Here is a 12502-nt window from a genome sequence, read left to right as displayed (position 1 = left end):
TAAACACCATGAGATTCTTTCTGTCCTACTCTTGATCATTCTTTCCCCATCCCTCCGACCAGCCCCCCGCCATGTCTTTAGCTGGCTGCCTATCCCTCTTTCCCCTGCAAGACTGAGGAGAGTGGGCAGCAGGTGCCCCCCATGGCCCCGCAAGGCCCTCTTTTGCTTCCTTGCTCCCCCTCAGGACCCCTTTTTTTTCTTTTCTGGACCTCTGTGCCATCTCAGATGCCTTTGTTCAGTTCCATGTCCCCTGAGGACATCCATACTCTGCTCAGATCCCCCTCCCAAGTTCCCAAAAGTGTCCCCAAACCGCCTTTTGTCACTAGCTCCCCCAGGACCCCTCTGCTCCCTGTTCCAATGTATCCTGAGGCCATCCGGGATTCCCTCATGGTCACTCATGTCTTTTGCCATCTCTTTGTTCCTTATTTCCTTAATCTTTCTTACTACCTTTATCCTGTTCGCTGTTTTCATTTTTTTTGTTATTTCTCATCTTTCCTCAGTACCCTCGCTTTTAAAACTTTCTGTGTTTGCATTTTCATTAGCTATCAATATTGTGTAATTTACAGAATCACAGAATCACTCTTACTCTTTTAATGCCTTGGCTTTTAACATGTTGTTTCTATATCTACTTCTATCTAGGATCCTTCTCTATTTTTAGTTCTCTCCTGTCTGTTTTGTACCTCATGACTTTTAAAATTTTCCTTCTGTTGCCAAGCTCCCTCTCCCTATGTTTTGTTTCGTGCCTGTCATGTACCCCATTGCTTTAAAAATTTACTTTGTAGTCTCTAGTTAGTTAGTTGTCCCTATGTATTTTTTTTCTTCTCTTCTGCTAGTCCTTGTTGCTTTGAAAATGTTCTGTCTACTTTTATCCTTTTTTATGTCTTTAGTTTTGAATTATTTCTTGATCACCCGTAGTGCTGCCTTTTAAAAAATTTTATTTTTACATGTCCTTTCTAGTTCACTGTCCCTATTTTTTCATCTTTTCATCTCTGAATCCACTGGCTTTTATAATTGTTTCTATGTCCACTTTTATCAACTTTGCTGTCCCTATTTTAAATTTTTTCCTGTCTTGTCCTGTACCTCATTGCTTTTTCAATTTTCTTTCCGTGACCACTTTATCAACAGTTAATAGTTATATAACTAACAGTTAATAATCAACAGTTTTTAATTCTTTCCTGTCTGTTGTTTAACATGTCACTTTTGAATTTTCTGTCTATGTCTGCCTTCATCCAGTTCATTGTCTTTATTTTTTACTGTTTCTTGCATTTCCTTGGTGCCTTTGTTTTCCTTTTTCTTTTCTATGTCTTCATAGCATTGGCCTTTCAAAGCCAGGGCAGCGTTTTTTAGGGGCTGGCCTGGCTTTTGTGGGCAGGGTTGTATTATTTTGGGTGGGTCTGCTTTTTTCGGGGTCGGCTGGGCTGGTTTCCCCCCTCCCCTACCGCCCTCTCCCCCCCTACCGCCTTCTCCCCCACCTCCCTTCTAGCCTCGTCCCTGCCCTCCTTATTTCTTTTAAAATCTCTTGCCCGCCTGGCTCGAGTTGCTGCTGTTGTACCTATAACCCCCATGTCACTTGCAGAGCAATGCAGCAGTCCCGGGAGCGCACTCCGGGACAAAACCCCGTTCACAGGACCCCGGTGTGGCTGTCTCCTCCCGGGATGCCGGGGAGGTGGCGCGGTGGGTGCCACGGGCACAAACAGCCGCCAGATCTTTAAAGCTGCCAAACGCAAAGGGCCGAAACGCGCGATCCGCTTGCATGCTTTTTGGTACAGAGCCAATGGGTATTGCTGCCCGCGCTGCGAGCGGGAACAGAGGTTTAAGCCCGGTACTCCCAGCAAGTAGTTACGGTCCTTGGGTGGTATAAACTGTGCTGTAAGTCATGCCTCCTACATCCTACAGAGTAATCAGAACCGGATAATTAAAGTAGGTACTGCCGCCCGGCGAGCAGGAGCACGTACTGCAGCTGGGGAGCCGCGCATGCGCAAAAAAGTGGGCTTATGCCCTCGCTGCTGCCGCCTGGCGACAAAAAGTCGGTACTGCAGCTAAGGAGGTGAGCATGCGCAGTATTGCCCGCGTTAGTGCTCCCGCTGCGGCCTCCAAGAGAGCAAAACGCGGTACTGCAGCTTGGGACTGCGCATGCGCAGTAATACCCATGTTAATGCCCTCGCTGCTGCCACCTGACGACCTTCCTGGTACTGCAGGAGGGGAAGGAGCCCATGGGTAGTACAGCACATGTTACTGCACTCGCTGCTGTTCCCTTGCAAACAAAACCCGGCACTGCAGCTCGGGAGAAGCGCATGCACAGTAAATGCACGCGTTATTGTCTTGTTGATGCTGCTAGGCGACAATAAGAAGGTATGGAGAGACAATAGGAAGGCAGCTGGAGAGCTGCGCGTGCGCAGTCCAGCACGATTACTGCCACCTGGTGACAAAAAAGCCGTACTGCAGCCGGTGAGCCGCGCATGCGCAATACAGACACGTTGTTTCACATCCTATTCAAGGTCAGGTACCTTGCTTGATGCTTCCACCATGTCTCAGCCGAATCTTCCCGGCCCGCCTCGGCCCCGCCTCCCAGCCCGCCACGACCCCGCCGCACCCCTCGTTTAGGACGCGCCTCGGCACGCCTCACGCCTCGTTTCGGCCCCGCCTCCCGACCCACCACGACCCCGCCTCACGCCTCGTTTCGGCCACGCCCTCTGCCCGCCTCGGCCCGGCCTCCCAGTCCGCCTTGGCCCCGCCTCACGCCTCGTTTCGGCCCCGCCTCCCGGCCCGCCTCGGCCCCGCCTCCCGGCCCGCCTCGGCCCCACCTCCCAGTACAACTCGGCCCCGCCTCACGCCTCATTTCAGCCCCGCCTCTCGGCTCACCTCAGCCCCGCCTTCTGCCCATCTCGGCCCCACCTCCCAGTCCACCTCGGCCCCGCCTTCTGCCCGCCTCGGCCCCACCTCCCGGCCCACCTCGGCCCCGCCTCACTCCTCATTTCGGCCCCGCCTCCCGGCCCGCCTTGTCCCCACCTCCCAGTCCACCTCGGACCCGCCTTCTGCCGGCCTCGGCCCCACCTCCTGGCCCACCTCGGCCCCGCCTCTCGGCCCGCCTTGGCCCCGCCTCTCAGCTCACCTCAGCCCCGCCTTCTGCCCATCTCGGCCCCACCTCCCAGTCCACCTCGGCCCCACCTTCTGCCCACCTCGGCCCCACCTCCCGGCCCACCTCGGCCCCGCCTCACTCCTCATTTCGGCCCCGCCTCCCGGCCCACCTCGGCCCCACCTCCCAGTCCACCTCGGCCCCGCCTTCTGCCAGCCTCGGCCCCACCTCCTGGCCCGCCTCGGCCCCGCCTCTCAGCCCGCCTTGGCCCCACCTCTCGGCCGGCCTCAGCCCCGCCTTCTGCCCATCTCGGCCCCACCTCCCAGTCCACCTCGGCCCCGCCTTTCGGCCCCGCCTCCCGGCCCACCACGACCCCGCCTCACCCCTCGTTTAGGCCACGCCTCTCGGCCCGCCTCAGCCCCACCTCCCACCCGCCTCAGCTCCGCCTCACGCCTCATTTCGGACACGCCTCCCGACCCACCACGACCCCGCCTCATGCCTCATTTCGGCCACGCCCTCTGCCCGCCTCGGCCCCGCCTCCCAGTCTGCCTTGGCCCCGCCTCACGCCTCGTTTCAGCCCCGCCTCTCGGCCCGCCTCGGCCCCGCCTTCTGCCCATCTCGGCCCCACCTCCCAGTCCGCCTCGGCCCCGCCTTCTGCCCGCCTCGGCCCCACCTCCCGGCCCGCCTCGGCCTCGCCTTCCGCCCCCGCCGCGTTCTCGCTCGTGCCGCCCCCTCGTGGCCAAAGCGCGGTATCGCAGCGCCGGCCGCGCACGGGCGGCCGCGGGGCGCCATCCCCGGCGGCGGGTCTTGGCCAGGAGCACCGGGGAGGCGAGCGAGCCCCTTCGCGGGTGCGGGGGTGTCTCCTGCCCGCTGGCCGCCCGGGGGTGGCGTGCCTGGAAGCTTCAAACTGCTCGCTGCGGCAGGCTGCCGATCCGCTGGAGGCGAGCCGGCTCCGGGCAGCCCCCGGCAGTTACCCGAGAGCTGACGGAACGCAAGAGGGGAAGAAAGCGGGCACCCCCGCTAGGCGCAGACGCCGGGCGCCTCCGCAGCTCGTCGGAGCTCCCCCGGAGTCTCCCCCGTCACCCCCACCGCCCTGTCCCCCCCCGCAGAGGCTGGCCCTCGCGCCGGCGCAGCGGCCGGTGCCCCCGGAGCTGGGGAGCGCCGTCCCCCCTCGAAGTGCCTGACCCCGGGGAGCGCTGCGGGGACCGGGCTGCGCAACCGGTTTATTTTGTGCTGTGCCACACAAATCTCTACAGCTTTTAAGAGGCCAAAGCCGTGTTTTGGGGGATTACCGCCCCGACAGGCCCGGCAACGGCCCCGCGCCGCCGCGGGCGCCTCTTCACCATGGCAACGGCTCCCGGGCGGATGGGCGGGTGGGCGGGCCAATCACAGTGCGGGTGCGCGCTTCGATTGGTCGGATCGCCTCGTCGGCGTGGGGCGCGGCGGCGATTTCCGGCGAGGCCGGGCCAATGGAGCGGGGTCTCTCTGGGAGGAGTGAGAACGGCGACCAATGGGCGCGCGGCATGGGCGGGTCATGGTGGGCGCTCCGGAAGCGGAAGGGGCCGGGGAAAAATGGCGCCCAGTTCGAAGGCGGAGCGGAGCGTCCCTGAGAGACGCGGGGCCGGGTCGGGTCCTGCGGTACCGCCGCGAGTACGTGGTGAGGCAGCTGGAGCGCCGTCGAGGTGAGCGGGAGGCCCGAGGGCGCCTCGAGGAGGGCCCCTGAGGGAGGCTGGGGGATCGGAGGGCCTGAGCGGGGGGCACTGTAGGCTCGGAGCGGGGGTGGCTGGGCCCGGCTCCCCGTGGGGTGCCTTCGGCGTGTGGGGCTTGGGGTGCGGGGCTGGTGGTGCCGGAGAAATAAAGGCCGAAAGGGCGATAGTGAGGCGGCGCCCGGGCCGTGCTGGTGCTGCCTTGCAGCGCGGTGGGGTCGGGCCCTCTCCAAAAGTGTCTGTGGGCCCTGGGGGTGGCGGGCTGTAGGGTGGCTGCGCTCGGCTCGGCCCGGCCCTCAGCGTGGCCCGCGGGGGCTGCCGAGGGGGTGAGGAAGCAGAAAGGGTGAGCCGGTTCGGGGCCCGAGACAGAGAGCAGGTCTTCTGCCCCGGGGGCTGGAAAGCGGACTCCCGGGGCTGGTTTGGGGGTTCAGAAAACAGGCGGAGTTGTGCGGCTTTGGGCTGAGGAGCAGGGGTGCAGTCCTGTGTTTTTGGGGCTTGAGAACGGGCCCAGCGGGTGAGGCTTGGGGCTCAGAAGCAGGCACTAAATGAGCTGGTTTGGGGGTTGAGAGCAGACTCCAGTCTGGCTGGTTTTGCTGGGGCCGGGGGGGGGAGACAGAGAGGGGCGGGAGGGCGTTGTGGGCTGCGGGGAAAAGCACGGGGTGTGCAAGGTGCATGGACCCTCCCCGCAGGTGGGGGTCTGGGGCTTCAATTAGCCAGAGCTTGGCAAGCAGGAGCTGGAGGGAGATGGGGTGTCCTCTGTCCGGAGCATGCATTAGCCAGAGGCAAGACTCCTGGCAGCGGTAATGAGCAGGAGCTGCAATTAGCCGGAGCGTGTGTTGGCTGGAGCACTCGCCGGCCAAAGTGCGCTCCCCCGCAGGGCTGAAGAGTGGCCGGGCGCAGGCTGGGCTGTCCGGAGCGAGGAGCTCTGAGCAGAGGGGAGGCGAGCGGTCCTTCTGCCGGCGGGGAGCCCGGCCTCTTGCCGGGGGGGTTAAATCCCCGCCAGGCGCCTGTCTGGGCCCCGCTCCCGTGGGCAGAGGTGGGGTGGGGGTCCCCCAGCTTGTGCTCGTTGTCTGGCTGTGACAAAGAGGGTCATTTCTTGCCTCCCCTTTTCCCAGTGTCCCCTTGTGCGTCCCAGGAAGAAAATCCTGCGGGGTTGATTCCGCCGGCTGCTCAGGTAATGGCAGGCGTGGGGCTGGGGGAATGGGGGAGAAACGTTTGCGAGTTCAGGGGCGCTCCAGGTACTCCGCGTCAAACGGGCAGAAAAGGCAAATTTGCTGCCAGCGCAGAAAAGCTCATGCAGGATTGCGGTGAACAGAGCGTGCCTCCTTCCCGAATTGGTGCCTGGGTAGTTAGGAATGTCTTCCTCTGGGGTGAAAGAGCCAACTTTCCTCTCGGATAAATTAAGAGCTGCCCGATACCTTCTTTAGGGTCCGGTGTTTCTCGTCTGTTTGTTCATGCTAATTTTATGGGCAAGTTGGAAATAGCCTTTTTGTCTTTCCCTGCGTAACTGAATTGTTAGGAGTCTGTGGTGTGAGCATGGTTAATTTTGGAGCACCTAGGTGCCAGTGGAAATGTAATGAATGAAACGTGATGGAAACTGAGGTTTTGCTTGATTTTTACTTAATTTTTTTTTTTTTTTTTTTTCCTTCGAGCATTGATGGCATGTTGTCCTGTGGCTCAACCCACCTTCTGTTCCGTGGAGCCTTCAAGCTAGGGGTTTTAGGTCAGAAAAGCTTGTCCTTCCAGAAAAGGACTAGTCATTCGGCGGATTGAGGGGTAGGCTCGGAGAGTTGCTGAAGTACACGGTCAGCGTTACAGCCAAATTTCACTTAACCTTGCAGCTGCTGGTTTTCCCTTTCATTAATTTCCCCGCTGGCTCCCTCAGGGCTGGGATTTTTTGGTTTGTTTGGGGTGTTTTTTTTTTTTTTTTTTTTTTTTTTTTTTTTTTTTTGCGGGGGTGTGGTGATGTGGGGTTTTTTGTGGCGTACGCGTGGTTTCCAAAGCAGAGCGCGGTGCTGCCTGGTGGCAGGCTGCAGAGCTCTTTTACTGCCTGACCTCCCCTTTTTCACTCCGCTCTCAGGGCTGTAACTTTCCTTTGGCTAATTTGAGCAGAGCAATGAAGTTACTTGCCTGCGTAAATGTGCTGGTAATACCAGGGAGGTAAGTGCTTGAACCGGTAGTGAAAAACTTGGCTACAAGTAGGATTTCTGAAGGAAGAGCAACAAGAGCAGCAGGAAGCAAATAGTGAGTTCCCCAAAAATTGTGTGTGTCAAACACATCGAAGTTTTATTGCCAAATGTTCTTTGGCAGTACATTCGTGTTGCATTAAAGGACAAAGTAATTTGGCAGAAAATAAACCCTCTTGCATTCCAGCCTGTCAGAAGGGCTGGGGGTGGCTAGGCTTAAATTCTGAGAGATGCCCGATTCAGCATTAAAAGTCCAGTCATGTTCAATATGTATATTGAAGTATCACAATTACGGATGCACTAATGACATCATACACAATTCATTCTAGTGGCATTCCATGAACTAGCATGGCCACACTTAAGGAATTGGGTCGTGTGCACTATGAACTCTCATGGCTAGATTGGTGAAAAGTGTAGTTTATTGAAGCAACAGATACACAAGATCTTTTAGATCGCCGGTGATAGTTACTGTCTGCAAACCACGTGCAAATAATAAAGAAGTTAGTAATATAGCCTGGCTATAAATGCGCTAAGTTATAAAACAACTCTATAGAGATTTCGAAGCATTTGGTATAGCCAAGTGTTCAAATCTTACTCACAGGCGCCCTTATGGGGGGGAAGAGAGGCTCAGCCCGTCGACTGATCCCAGAAGTCAGGGGTGGTCAGCGATGGTATTCCCCCGACCGTGTCGGTATCTTCCCTGACATCCCTCCTATCTTAAGCTAATTTAATACTATTTTCTACCTTTCAGGTGGAGTTTGATGGACTCCAGTCATACATACTTTTGTTACGATTGGTGTAAAATTCTCTTGCTTCGCTTTTAAAGGTATAGACTATGAAAAATTGAGAGCACAGACTCCGTGAGGAGCGGTCGCACCTTGGAGGCAGGTAGCTTTTGGGATGGAGGTGTGTTTTGGTATTACAATGACATTATAACGAGCAAAGTTTACCCAGAGGATAGCATTTTGTCAAAAAATGAGAGATCGTTGGCTCAGGGTAACAATTAGGCAGCTTATCAGTTCCACAAGACCTTCAAGGGTTCCATTTGATCCTCAAGTTCCCTTTTTATCACAGAGTTTGGCCACAGTGTCTCCACTCTGCTCCATCCTCTGCACCATTTTTCTCTTAGAGTTAATGCGCCAGACTCCTCTAATGTTGTTAACGTTTAAGGTTGCCTTGGGAAACTGTGTGAAATGTATCCTTTGCGCACCAGCTGCGCTCTGCCCCTGGAGGTTTCATGGATGCTGTACTTCAAAATGTGACTATAACTCAATTTCTAAGTCACCTCCAGTAATTATCCCACAGTTCCAAGTGGCTATTTTTGGTAAAAGTAAACTTTCGGGTAATTCAGGGTTGTGTGTGGCAAAACCTTTCCCTCTGCCTGTGTGTCCTGTTCCGTAAATGTCCAGCAGCATGGCTGTTGTTCCCTACCCTCAGTATTGCCACAGTGGTGCTGCGATATTTAGACCTAAGAGACAGGTTTTGGAAGGGAAGGAGAATGCCTATTTTCTGTAAGGGCTGCGAAGGCTGACCCTTTTCTCTGCTGCTTTCGTGCACGCGAGATGAAGCTGTTTTATTTTTCTCCCTTGTTCCTGGTCTAAGTATCTCTGAAGCCGCTGCTGCTGCAGGTTTGCAATTTGCATTACTACTTTTTTGTGGAGTTGTCGTTGTGGATGACTTCTGCTGTGGCTGAGTGTCAAGAGGTGGCTTTCAGTGCAAAACTTCAGAAATGGCATCCCCTGAAACCAGTGTAGGTGAAGCTGATCCTGCACGTGCTGCTGTGCTCATAGGGATGCTTGGGGGCTCCTCGTGCGAAGAGCGAGGTGCCCGTGGGCACCGGCAGGATCGTGCTGAGGTCTGGGCGCATACTGTACTTCTGCTTTTGGGAGATGGCAGAGTGTGTGCCCGGTAAGGCCGAGGGCAGTTGAAAGGCGGTTATAAAAGCTCCTGACCATCTGGAGAAATGGCCTAGAAAAAATGGTCACTTTTTTGGAAAGAGGCATTTCAGTGGCACAGGTGGGTTGTTGTACCCTTTACCAAAAATCTTCACCTTGGTACATCTAGGGTGAGGAAACCTTGGCTGTACGTAGACTTGAGGCAACATATCTACGTGTGTGTGTGTGTCTGTCACCTGCATGGATCCAGGAAGGTGGCTGTAGTGCAACTAAAGCTGCTGGTGAGTCAATGAAAGGCAGGGTTGTCTAAAACATGCAAGGGCTCTCATGGCCTGCACCAAGAACCATCCCAAAGGTGATGCCAAATACTTTTTCCTCTGCTCAGCTGTCGTTTTGGCAAACCTTCGGGGAAGAAGGCAGCTTGAGATTCCTACCCAGCTTTATGCTAGAGGGTTTTTTCCTCTCTTGGCAGATTGTCAGCTGCCAGCGTTTCTCCGTGGTCACCCTTTCTTCTGCCGTGACAGTACAGGACAGACAGAAAGGATCCAGAGTGGTCTGTGAGGACAAGGTACGTCTCTGATGCACTTCTGTGTTTTTCCCTAAGGTCCTTGTTGTGCGGACTCTGAAGTTAACGTGAAGGATGTGCCGACTCTCCTCCTGTAGTTTTTTGATGAAATATTTGAACACAAATACTAAAACCAAGGTGTGTTCTGGACCATGTTGCACCCATGCAAAGCTTCCTTCCCTCCGCTTATTTTCTCTTCCCAAAAGCGTAATCTTCTCTTTCTGTGCGCTTACTGTTAACTGGCACTGTGAAAATAATGTTGTACTAAAAGAGGGAAGAAAGTGTTTGTCAGGGTTCAGGTGTTCCGAAGAAACAGACTTTGTTTTCATGATAAAAGCTTCATGCTTTTTTGGTCAACAAGTTTTTAAAATACCTTCCAGTGGTATTGGAAAACTATATGGAGATACTAGTCTGTGTACGAAAAGCAGTCGAGGTCAGGGAAGAGACATGGACAAAGCAGGACAAATCGCTGTGGCCTCTGTGTGTTTTCTGGGTTTTTCCAGGAAGCATTACAGCCTTGTGACTGGTGACAGCGAGCCCCGATGTGGTTTTGGTGAGTTATTGCTTCTGTAATGTCCTTGTTCGGCAACAAGATTTTGCACTCTTTAAAAGAAACAAACAAACAAACAAACAAAAAAAAAAACAGGAAAAAGTCCATTTCCTTCCCAAGGCTCAAGCACAGCCCATCTTCCGAATTTGATGGCATCGCAGGTCTTTGGGTTCTCTGTTGTAACAGGAACAGGTGAGACATCATAAAAACACGTTCCTCTGTGCGTTCAGCACAGCCGAAAGCATCAGCCCATCTGCTGGTCCTTTTTGGTAGCCTTATGGGTTGTGGGAGCGGGGATTTGATCCCCGCTCCTCCCTCCCCAGTAAAACTGTATGGGGGACTTTTTATCTTGCTGATTTTTCTCTCCTTAACTGAAGCTTAAAAAATATTAAAATTGTATAATTTACAAACTGATTTGCACTGCTTTAACTGCAGCTGCCAAATGGCTGTAGCATAGAATGTATTAGCTGTACTTAGGCATTTAGGTATTTGTTCTAAAGCTTTAAAAACAGGGATTTTTTTTTTTTTAATTAAAAAAAAAACCCAACAACATAACATTGAAAAAGAGGCAACTGAATGTTACCGGGGTTTTATTGCCAATATTTAGACGCAGTGCTCTGAAGGTCTTGATTTCTGTCTGGCTAGAAACGGCACATTTCCCCGGTGGTTCAGTAGCATCTCTCCTGGGCAGGGCAGCTGGCCAGATGTCCCTCTGAACTGTGCAGCATCCAAAAACCCCTGAGTCAAATTATAGCTGTGTATTTTGGAGATGGACAGTTTAATGGTATTGACTGACAGCTGGGCAAGTTCAATTGGTGCCAAAGGCAAGTCAAATACCTTCACAGTGTGTTTTTATTGGAGATATATCTATCTATCTATAAGCATACATGGACCTTTTCAGCATAAAGTGAATGACTGAGCTTTGTACCTTCTTGTTCATTGCTCTCTTCAGGGTTTTACCCTGCCCTTTTGGATCTATCATCCCAGCAAGGTGTGCAGCAGCAGCAGTGCTGCGAGAGCTGTAGCTGTTTGAAGGGGTCTGTCACGTCGATTCTGGTCACAGCCCAGCCCTGCGTGGCAGGGGGATGTCCTTGCAGCAGCACCATGAGGAAGGGAGGAGGCGTTTCCCAGAGCCAGCCAGAGGGTTTACTGTTGTGCTCAGAACGTGTTCAGAGTGGCATCGATTAGTCTTAATACTGACTGGAAGAATTCCAGTCGCTCTGGCTTTGAAAGGCCGTGCTGTATTTGCTACTGAGCTGTTTCTGTGAAGTCTTCTAGCTCAGCTGCTGTCCCATCCCTTGGGCTGAGGGAATTCCTCTGCTTTCTTCTGTGCTCTTGGTTAATTTGCTGAAATATGATTGGGGCTTTTTGTTTTTCAGGTGTCTCACCGTATGGGTCTGGTGACGCTCAAGAGACATCCCCCCCACCGAGGTTTGCCTGCCAGTGGTTGAGTGCCCCAAGGGGAAGGAGCCAGCCCTGGGTCTGGTGGCTTTGTCCCTTTTGTGTGTGGGGGGGAATAAAAAGGGGTGTGTGTGAGTCTGCGTTGGTGATGATGTCATTTGGGGCAGCCCAAGGTCCTCGGGGTGACAATTATGCAGTGGAGGAGCAGGTGAGTGGGGAATGGGGTGGGGGTGCGTGTCATGTGGGCATTGCCCCAAAAGAGGTGGGTCATAGCCCCAAAATGTCTGACAATTCATTTGGGGATTAAAAAACATGAAACCCTGTAACTATATGCATGAGGCATTGAAATAGAGAAAAATCTTTAATTTTTATATATATTGATAAATAATATTTATGTGTATTAAAGGAGTTCAAAATAAAAACCTGTATCTAACCATTCTGTGATTCTGTCTTACATAAAGGATTTTAGAATATAAAAAGATTTTTAAGGTTTAATATTAATCTTTTTATAAATAAGTGTCAAAATATGTTTAAACAGGTAGTTAATTAGATGTTCTATATAATAAGTGTTAACATATCATTTGGATTAGATATGTCTAAACAGATGTTCTATATAAGAGGAAACATAATATATATTCCCTAAATATATATGTGTAAATGGATACGTAATTGTAAATGTCTACACTATATAATGTTTTTAAAATGCAAAGAACGCCTCTGTAGAAAGGATTTAAAATCTTGCCCTCCCTCTAGTCTCTGTTGAAGGGCCCATGCACACAGAACTGGAGCTGCTGCCACCGCCCAAATATACGCCAACGCCCATCGATTCTGGGTCTGCGTGGAACAAACCGGGCTGAGACCGGTCACTGTTCATCACCAGATAATGAATAGGGCGCTGCTGCACCCCCTGGGAGCCGCGCATGCGCAGTGGCGCGCTCAGCGCTGCCGCCCGGCCACCGAGAGTCGGTTGTACAGCTTGGGCGCATGCGCGACCTCCCAGAGGCCTGGCCGGCACCGAGAAATCAGCGATCGAAGGCGAAGCGGCAGCGGCGGGGTTCCCGCGGTCTCCTCGCCACCTGGAGCGGCCTCTGCGCCAGCCGTCCGCAGCGACGGCCGTCTCGCC

The 12502-nt window shown here is 53.6% G+C and overlaps 1 long non-coding RNA gene across 1 annotated transcript; it reads left to right on the top strand.

Annotated features, from left to right (window-relative positions):
* Positions 1–4666: 4666 nt before the first annotated feature.
* LOC309681388 lies at positions 4667–11555 on the top strand. Its single transcript, XR_014270031.1, has 3 exons — positions 4667–4758; positions 9336–9431; positions 11358–11555. It is a non-coding gene; the product is annotated as an uncharacterized lncRNA (long non-coding RNA).
* The last annotated feature ends 947 nt before the right edge of the window (positions 11556–12502 follow it).

The sequence above is a fragment of the Vanellus vanellus genome (assembly GCF_965231255.1).
Source record: "Vanellus vanellus genome assembly, chromosome: 25".
NCBI classification, from domain to species: Eukaryota; Metazoa; Chordata; class Aves; order Charadriiformes; family Charadriidae; genus Vanellus; species Vanellus vanellus.
This window is presented reverse-complemented; position numbering and strand designations above follow the sequence as displayed.